This window comes from Sciurus vulgaris (assembly GCF_902686455.1).
Source record: "Sciurus vulgaris genome assembly, chromosome: 3".
NCBI classification, from domain to species: domain Eukaryota; kingdom Metazoa; phylum Chordata; class Mammalia; order Rodentia; family Sciuridae; genus Sciurus; species Sciurus vulgaris.
This window is the reverse complement of record NC_136463.1, coordinates 73501591-73512049: the sequence shown is the minus strand read 5'-3', so window position 1 is coordinate 73512049 and position 10459 is coordinate 73501591. Positions and strand designations below refer to the sequence as shown.

The 10459-nt window shown below is 40.1% G+C and overlaps 1 pseudogene across 1 annotated transcript; it reads right to left on the bottom strand.

The window, feature by feature from the left end:
• Positions 1-8453: 8453 nt before the first annotated feature.
• On the bottom strand, positions 8454-9849 carry LOC306658408 (heterogeneous nuclear ribonucleoprotein F-like; annotated as a pseudogene). The gene has a single exon. The product of its transcript is annotated as a heterogeneous nuclear ribonucleoprotein F-like (transcript).
• Between the last annotated feature and the right edge of the window lie 610 nt (positions 9850-10459).

The following is a 10459-nucleotide window of genomic DNA, read 5'->3' as shown; positions in this document are numbered from 1 at the left end:
CCCATCCATCACCCAACGCACGAAGTTCACCTCCCGATCGTCTGACAACAGTCAGCAAACTGATCGCTGACTGCCAGTGGAGCACCAGCTGCCTGCTGTTGCCTGGAAGTTCTCTGTGACAGTACCTGCAGGTTTGATTACACGTGGCTGCTGCCATTTTGAGACAACAGCCAGGCCCCATAGGCCCCCTGGCCAGACTGACTGAGCCCCATCTCCAGGATCTCTCAGCTCCACTGATCACTCCGTGCCTCTGGGACCCTCACATTGACTGACTGCTCCCTACTGCCAGGACCCCCAGACCAACTGACTGTGCCCTATCACCGGGACCCCAGACTGACTGATTGCACCCAGCTTCCTGGATCCCACAACCACACCAAACACACCCCACCTCCAGGACCCCTGCCTGACCAACCGCATCCTGCCTCCAGGACCTCCAGCTGACCACGGCCACACCCTGAGCTGCAGCTCCCCATTTGCCAACACATTTGGAAGCCAGAGTGGCCATCTTGGATAATCCTGGAAGCCGGAGTTCCGGTCTTTAGGTGGGGCAAATCTCATCCTGAGACACCTGCTGGAGGCTTGAAGCTCATTGTCAGGTACCCCTCCTGCATCAGGCTACTGAAAACTGGGAAGTTTCATTACTATATGACTGTTATACTGTAGATTTTCTTTTTTTCTCCTTATTGAAAAAAATTAAGTTTTTATTTCTTTACTTTTCTTGCTCTCTTTTCCTTTTGTTTACCTGTTCCCTCAGTCTTTTTCTCCCTTTTTTTGCATGCTAACATCCAATTTCTTTTGATTACACTCTCACCCTTTCTATTATCTAGAACTTCTGTATATTCTTTTCTTATCCCATTAACAGCCACATTCTACATCCCTCTGCATCCTCTTTGTCCTCCATTAGAAACTGCAGACCTTATTGCAAATCTGTTTGTTTTACTGAAGATAATATTTTAACTCATTCTGTTTATTATGACAATTTTGTTATTGTCCTCATAGGGGCTATTTGATCTAGGATTGCATAGTGTCTGAATTGGGCACTGCTAATATTGATCTCCCCTTAAAGAAAGGGTTTTGGAAACCTATAGGGCCACTATAAGCCTATAGGGGGAAATCTGCAATACTTCAGATCTGCACTGCTAGGGAGGAAGATACATGAACAACATGAAAAAACAAGGGAAGAAAATGATCCAAACAAATCTAGATTCTATATTAATAGAATCCAATGACACTATGGTGGAGGAAATGTCAGAAAAGGACTTCAGATTATACATGATTAAGATGATTCGTGAAGCAAAGGATGAGATAAGAGAGCAAATGCAGGCAATGAATGATAATACCAATAAGCTGAAAGAGCACCTGCAGGAAGCAAAAGATCATTTCAACAAAGAGAGAGATTCTCAAAATAAAAAGAACTAGGGATACAGTTCCAAGGTAGAACACTCCTGAGTTTAAAATCTAGCACAAAAAACTAAAACAAAAACCATTCCCAGATGCAGAGGTATTCAAGGAATGCTTCAAAAATAGTTTATAATTTTTCTTTCTTTCTTTTTTTTTTTTTAAGTGTGGAGATTAGTCAAAGTTTTTTTTCTTAGTACCAAGGATTGAACCCAGGGGTGGCTAAACACTGAGCCCTATCCTCAACCCTTTTTAATTTTTATTTTGAGACAGGGTCTCACTAAGTTGCATAAGGTCTCACTAAGTTGATGATGCTGGCTTTGAACTTGCCATCCTCCTGCCTAAGCCTTCCAAGCTGCTAGGATTACAGGCATGTGCCACCACACCTGGCAAGAATAGTCTGTTTTTAGTTGTCTGAGATAGAAAACTTACACCTGTAAAACAAAGGACAGCATTGGAACCAAAACTTGTCTCTTTTTTTTTTTTTTTGAATAAGTGTGCAAGAAAATATATCCCTGCTATAGTTTTTTGTTTTTTGTTTGTTTTTTTTTTTTTTTTTCCTCACTATGTGGCCCAGGTTGGCCTCAAACTCCTGAAATCAATTGAATCCCTTGCCTCAGTCTCCAGAGTAGCTGGGACTACAAGGACGCACCACTGCACCAAGTTTATACTTTGGATCTTGAATATTTCCCAAAGGCCCATGTGTTGAAGGCCTGGCCCCCAGCCGGTTGGGAGTTGGTGGGACTTTTAGAAAATGGGGACTAATGAAAGAAGTTAGGTCAGTGGCGGCCAATTAATGGGGCTATTGGGATCCTGACCCCTTTCTGACTCTCTGCTTGCCAGCCACCATGAGGTGACCATGATACATTCACACCATGATGTACTGAGCTGCCATAAACCCACAGACAACTAATCCAATCGACCATGAACAGAGACCTCTGCAACTGTGAGCCCAAATGAACCTTTCCTCTTATGTTGATCATCTCAGGTATTTTGTCAGGGTGATGCAAAACTGACTAATCCCTTTTTTAAAACATGTTGGTAATGGCTGAACAAGCTCAGGCCTAGAATTACAAAGAATAAAATGAAATAAAAGATCACTTGCTAGTAAAATGATATGCTTGTAATGGTATTAAAATAGGTCCTTACCCCAGTGATACTTACATGGAGCACAGTACAGTAATAGGACACATATTTTAAGGAGGATCCACACAAAATGTTAATACCCTTAAGTTTCTATGATGAATGCCAGGGTCCTCAAAGTACATGAAGCATTACTCAGTTACCCAGCTGTCTTCTTAGAATGTGGATTAACCTTCCCAGGTACTAGGTGCCAGATTATTGTGTCTAGCAGTTCCCAAGGGCCAGGCACTGGGCCTCCCTTTTAATGGTTTAGCTGGGCCTTATCCCGATTCTGATTAAGAGGCCAGGTATTTGGGGTTCTGATTTTCTAGGCATAAATGACCCACTATAAAAGTACATATAGAAAACCATCCTGAGATTTCATCTAACTCCAATTGATAATGGCTATTATCAAGAACACAAGCAGTAATAAATGTTGACTGGATGTAGGGAAAGGCACACTCATACATTGCTGGTGGAGTTGCAAATTGGTGTAGTCACTCTGGAAAGCAGTATAGAGATTCCTCAGAAAAGTTGGAATGGACCCACCATTTAACCCAGCTATCCCATTCCTTGGCCTCTACCCAAAGGACTTAAAATCAGCATACTACAGTGATGTAGCCACATCAATGTTCATAAACTGTTCAATTCACAATAACTAGATTGTGGAACCAACCTAGATGCCCTTCAGTTGATGAATGGATAAAGAAACTGTGGTATATATACACAATGGAATATTACTCAGCCATAAAGAAAATAAAATTATGGCATTTGCTGATAAATGGATGGAGCTGGAGAATATCATGCTAAGTGAAATAGACCAAGCCCCCAAAACCAAAGGTTGAATGTTTTCTCTGATAAGTGGATGATGATACATAATGGGGGGAGGGTAATTGGGGGTAGTGTGGGCAAGAGAAGAATGGAGTAACTTTGGATGGTGTAGAGGAAAATTGGGTGGGAGAGGGTGGGGGAAGGAAAGACAGTAGACTGAGACAGACGTTATTACCCTATGTACATGTATGGTTACATGAATGGTGTGAATCTATATTGTGTACAATCACAGAAATAAAAAGTTGTACCCCATTTGTATACAATGAATCAAAATGCAGTCTGTAAAAATAAAAAAAATTTAAAAAGTACATGCAGGGCAAAGTTCTCTCACTCCCATCTCTCAACTCCTCAGTTCCCCTACCTGGAGGAAACCAATTTTTTTTTTCTTTTTGTACCAGGGATTGAACCTCCTTTACTACTGGGCTACATCCCCAGCCCTATTTAATTTTTTATTTCAAGACAAGGTCTTGCTAAGTTGCTTAGGGCCTCACTAAGTTGCTGAGGCTGGCTTTGAAATTTTTTTTTTATTGTAAACAAATGGGATACATGTTGTTTCTCTGTTTGTACATGGCATAAAGGCATTCCATTTGTGTAATCATAAATTTACATAGAGTAATGTTGTTTGATTCATTCTGTTATTTTTTCCCTTCCCCCAACCCCTCCCACCCCTCTTTACCCTCTATACAGTACTTCCTTCCTCCATACTTGCCCCCCTCCCTAACCCTAACTCTAACCCTAACACTAACCCTTCCCTCCCCCCCATTATGTGTCATCCTCCACTTATTAGTGATATCATTCATCCTTTGGCTTTTTGAGATTGGCTTATCTCACTTAGCATGATATTCTCCAATTTCATCCATTTGCCTGCAAATGCCATAATTTTATCATTCTTTAAGGCTGAGTAATATTCCATTGTATATGTATACCACAGTTTCTTTATCCACTCCTCAATTGAAGGGCATCTAGGTTGGTTCCACAGTCTGGCTATTGTGAATTGAGCAGCTATGAACATTGATGTGGCTGTATCTCTGTAGTATGCTGATTTTAAGTCCTTTGGGTAGAGGCCAAGGAGTGGGATAGCTGGGTCAAATGGAGGGTCCATTCCAAGTTTTCTAAGGAATCTCCACACTGCTTTCCAGAGTGGCTGCACTAATTTGCAGCACCACCAGCAATGTATGAGTGTACCTTTCTCACCACTTCCTCGCCAACACCTGTTGTTGCTCGTATTCTTGATAATCGCCATTCTAATTGGGGTGAGATGGAATCTTAGGGTGGTTTTGATTGGCATTTCTCTTATTACTAGAGATGTTGAACATTTTTCCATATATTTGTTGATTGCTTGTAGATCTTCTTCTGTGAAGTGTCTATTCATTTCCTTAGCCCATTTGTCAACTGGATTATTTGAATTCTTGGAGTAGAGTTTTTTGAGTTCTTTATAGATTCTGGAGATTAGTGCTCTATCTGAAGTATGATTGGCAAAGATATTCTCCCATTCTGTAGGCTTTTTCTTCACATTGCTGATAGTTTCCTTTGCTGAGAGAAAGCTTTTTAGTTTGAATCTATCCCAGTGGTTGATTCTAGCTTTTATTTCTTGTGCTATGGGAGTCCTGTTAAGGAAGTCTGATCCTAGACCAACAAGGTGAAGATTTGGACCTACTTTTTCTTCTATAATCTGCAGGGTCTCTGGTCTGATTCCGAGGTCCTTAATCCATTTTGAGTTTAGTTTCGTGCATGGTGAGAGATATGGGTTTAGTTTCATTCTGTTGCATATGGATTTCCAATTCTCCCAGCACCATTTGTTGAAGAGGCTATCTTTTCTCCATTGCATATTTTTGGCACCTTTGTCTAGTATGAGAAAATTGTATTTATTTGGGTTTGTGTCCGTGTCCTCTATTCTGTACCATTGATCTACCTTTCTATTTTGGTACCAATACCATGCCGTTTCTGTTACTATTGCTTTGTAGTATAGTTGAAGTTCTGGTATTGCAATATCCCCTGTTTCACTCTTCCTGCTAAGGATTGCTTTAGCTATTCTGGGTTTCTTATTCTTCCAGATGAATTTCATAATTGCTTGCTCTATTTATGTAAGGTACACAATTGGGATTTTAATTGGAATTGCATTGAATTTGTATAGCATTTTAGGTAGTATGGCCATTTTGACAATATTAATTCTTCCTATCCAAGAACATGGAAGATCTTTCCATCTTCTAAGGTGTTCTTTAATTTCTTTCTTTAGTGTTGTATAGTTCTCATTGTAGAGGTCTTTCACCTCTTTTGTGAGATTGATTCCCAAGTATTTTATTTTTTTCGAGGCTATTGTGAATGGGGTAGTTTTCCTAATTTCTCTTTCTGAAGATTCATCACTTATGTATAAAAATGTGTTGGATTTATGGGCATTGATCTTGTAACCTGCTACTTTACTGAATTCACTTATGAGTTCTAAGAGTTTTCTGGTGGAATTTCCAGGTTCCTCTAAATATATAATCATGTCATCAGCGAACAGGGATAGTTTGAGTTCTTCTTTTCCAATTCGTATCCCTTTAATTTCTTTGGTTTGTCTAATTGCTCTGGCTAGAGTCTCAAGAACGATGTTGAATAGAAGTGGTGAAAGAGGGCATCCCTGCCTTGTTCCAGTTTTTAGGGGGAATGCTTTCAGTTTTTCACCATTTAGAATGATATTAGCCATGGGCTTAGCATAAATGGCCTTTACAATATTAAGGAATGTTCCCACTATCCCTACTTTTTCTAGTGTTTTGAGCATGAAGGGGTGCTGTATTTTATCAAATGCTTTTTCTGCATCTATTGAAATAATCATGTGATTCTTGACTTTAAGTCTATTAATGTGGTGAATTACGTTTATTGATTTCCTGATGTTGAACCAACCTTGCATCCCTGGGATGAAACCCACTTGATCATGGTGCACTATCTTTTTAATATGTTTTTGTATGCGATTTGCTAAAATTTTGTTGAGAATTTTTGCGTCGATGTTCATTAAGGATATTGGTCTGAAATTTTCTTTCCTTGATGAGTCTCTGTCTGGTTTAGGTATCAGTGTGATATTGGCTTCATAGAATGAGTTTGGGAGGGTTCCCTCCTCTTCTATTTTATGGAATACTTTGAGAAGTATTGGAATGAGCTCTTCTTTAAAGGTTTTGTAGAACTCAGCTGAGAACCCATCTGGTCCCAGACTTTTCTTTGTTGGTAGGCTTTTGATGACTTCTTCTATTTCAGTACTTGAAATTGGTCTATTTAAATTGTTTATGTCCTCCTTGTTCAGTTTAGGCAATTCATATGTCTCTAGACACCTGTTGATGTCTTCGAAATTTTCTATTTTGTTGGAGTATAGATTTTCAAAATAACTTCTAATTATGTTTTGTATTTCAATCCTGTCTGTAGTGATATTTCCTTGTTCATTCCGAATTTTAGCGATTTGGGTTTTCTCTCGTCTTCTCTTTGTTAGTGTGGCTAAAGGTTTATCAATTTTGTTTATTTTTTCGAAGAACCAACTATTTATTTTGTCAATTTTTTGTATTGTTTCTTTTGTTTCAATTTCATTGATTTCAGCTCTGAGTTTAACTATTTCCTGTCTTCTACTACTTTTGGTGCTGTTCTGTTCTTCTTTTTCTAGGGCTTTGAGCTGTAGTGTTAGGTCGTTTATTTGTTGAGTTTTACTTCTTTTATTAAATGCGCTCCATGAAATAAATTTCCCTCTAAGTACTGCTTTCATAGTGTCCCAGAGATTTTGATATGATGTTTCTTTGTTCTCATTTACCTCTAAGAATTTTTTAATTTCCTTCCTAATATCTTCTGTTATCCATTCATCATATAATAGCATATTGTTTAATCTCCAGATGTTGGAATAGTTTCTGTGTTTTACTCTTTCATTTATTTCTAACTTCAATCCATTATGATCTGATAGAATACATGCTAGTGTCTCTATCTTCTTGTATTTGCTAACATTAGCTTTGTGGCATAATATATGGTCTATTTTAGAGAAGGATCCATGTGCTGCTGAGAAGAAAGTGTATTCGCTCTTGGTTGGATGGTATATTCTATAAATGTCCGTTAAGTCTAAACTATTGATTGTGTTATTGAGATCGATGGTTTCTTTGTTCAATTTTTGTCTGGAAGATCTGTCCAGTGGTGAGAGAGGCGTGTTAAAATCACCTAGTGTTATTGTGTTATGGTCTATTTGGTTTCTGAAATTGAGAAGGATTTGTTTGACATACATGGATGAGCCACTGTTTGGGGCATAGATGTTTATGATTGTTATATCTTGCTGATTTATGCTTCCCTTAAGCAGTATGAAATGACCTTCTTTATCCCTTCTGACTAACTTTGGCTTGAAGTCCACATTATCGGAAATGAGGATGGATACTCCAGCTTTTTTGCTGAGTCCATGTGCATGGTATGTTTTTCCCCATCCTTTCACCTTTAGTCTATGGGTATCTTTTTCTATGAGGTGAGTCTCTTGCAGGCAACATATTGTTGGATCTTTCTTTTTAATCCAATCTGCCAGTCTATGTCTTTTGATTGATGAATTCAGGCCATTAACATTCAGGGTTATTATAGAGATATGATTTGGTTTCCCGGTCATTTGGTTCATTTTTTTTTTTTTTTTTTTTTTGTGAAAAAGTCTTTATTTTAAGAAAAAAATTTAGTTAACAAAAAATTTAACAAGTTTTACTTAGCAAAATACACCCAAAAGGAAATCACAATACAAAGAAAGCTTTAAGTCAAGGCCTCACCAATTCCTACAGTATTAGTATTGTGTCTCAGTTCTCAAAACTAACTTTAAAAAGCTTAATCTTAACCTAAAAATTTTAAATGAAGAAGAAAAAAAATAGAACAAACAAACATGAGAAATGTTTCTCTTTGAATTAGGGATCTAGCACCTTTGAGTTCTCCAAAAAAGTACATCTCCCCAATGTGTTCACTGTGGTGTTGTGTAAAAGATCCACATTTAACATACTTAAAACTACTTTAACTCAGATAACATCACTCTGAAATATACTACCAAAATGTTAATCAAGAAAAGCGGAAGAAAATAATTTTTTGTTTACTCAATATCACATGCTAGAAGAAAAGTTTGCATGAGAAAACACTGAAGAGGTAATTTTTTAATCCAGATTTCACAAACTCATGGTGCAAAATGGGTCCCACAGCTTCCTCTAGTTATAAATTGCTTTTCACTGCTTGTTGGCTGCCTGTGAAAATTTGATTGAAATAACTCAAATGTTACTACAAAACTAGTCATATCCACCCATGCTATTCTGACCGCTATAGCCAGCGCCATAACAGCCGCTCACTGACTGGCTCTCTAGGCCACTGTAGGTGGCCTGGGCAGCTGACACCCCCATGCCCTGCATCACCTGGCTGCTATAAGCCCCATTGCTGGCCCCTGTTGTTGAATTCAGGAAGAGTTCTATATATCTGTGCTGCATGTTGGCCCTGTCTCTTGACGTAGCTGCCACAGCTTCTTCATGGGTGGCAAGCTCAACATCTGCTTCGCCCGTCACTCCACCATCAGGGCCAATCTCAATATGAACTCTCACAGGGTTGAGTGGAGAGAAGAAGTTGTAAATGTCGTTCTCGGTTGCTTTGTAGGGCAGCCCCCTCATGTGGACACATTGGCCAGTGGTGCTCTGCACTGTGAATTCACCATCTCCATATCTATGATCATACATTCCTGAGAGACAGTAACTGAGGTCTCTCCCAAACAGGTCGGTGGTAAAGCCGTAGCCATCACTCAGGCCGCTGTACTCCTCATAGCCCCCCATAGCCTGCACTGTAGGCACCAGACCTCATTCTCTCCAGGCCCGCCTGCTTCACGATGCCAATGTACCTCCGGGCTGTGCCTGGCCGGTCATAGGGCCCCGGCCGCGGCACAGACATGAACTTCAGAGGCGGATCAGAGTATGACCTAACCTCCTCCTGACTGCTCTTAAATACTTCAATATACCTATGCCCTATTCTCTCCTTGTGCTTCCCTAGAGCCTTTTCAGCTAATTCCTGTGAGGCAAACTGCACGAAGGCCTCCCCTGTAATCTTGCCCTCGGGGTCCACAGGCAATGTGATCCCGTTTGGCACAATTTCCAACCCTGAGAAGAACTGAACGATTTCTTCCTTTGTGCATCCAAACGGGAGTCCCCGAAGCCGCACGAAGCCGTCATTGGCAGTGTCGGCGCTGTTTGGACCACTGTGCTTCAATACCCAATCCATCTCGGTTCTGTGTGACTTGAACACCTCGATGTACTGGTGTCCCATGCTTTCCCTGTCTTTTTTCAGGGCCATTTTTACATCATCTTCTGATTCAAGTTCAACAAAAGCCTCACCACTCTGCCTGCCTTCTCTAGTGTAAATGAAATGGACACCTGCAACCCCATCGTGAATCGTGCAGTCGGAGAGAAAGTTCTGCACGTCCTCAATTGAGCAGGACCAGGGCAGGCCACGGAGCTTGACCACAAAACCTTCACCTCCCTCAGGGACCAATATCATGGACACTTGACAAGGCAGATGTCAGACAAGCTTGGGCACAGGTTTCAAGGAACAATGGATGCCTTCAGTGGAAGACACTCAAAGTAGGTAACAAATTGTCCGTTGAGGAAGATAGGGCTGATTTCTACTTTCATCAAGCAAACGCGGCTCCAGGCCAGAGAACCCCAAATTCCACCCGACGCTTAAAAACGCAGAAGGCTCCAGGGAAAGTCCAGGTGCATCTTTTTTGTTCTTAACCGGAGCGGAGGCCGCGTGATCTAGGCCGGCGGCCGGACGTCTGGTTCATTTTTTATTTATTTGTTTGACCCAACTTGTTTCCTCCTTTATTTGACAATTTCTTTAGGATAATTCTTCCCTTTGCTGATTTGCTTCTTTGTTTTTCATCTCTTCCTCATGGAATATTTTGCTGAGAATGTTCTGTAATGCTGGCTTTCTTTTTGTAAATTCTTTTAGCTTTTGTTTATCATGGAAGGATTTTATTTCATCGTCAAATTTGAAGGTAAGTTTTGCTGGGTATAAGATTCTTGGTTGGCATCCATTTTCTTTCAGGGCTTGAAAAAATGTTGTTCCAGGCCCTTCTAGCTTTTAGGGTCTGGATTGAAAAATCTGC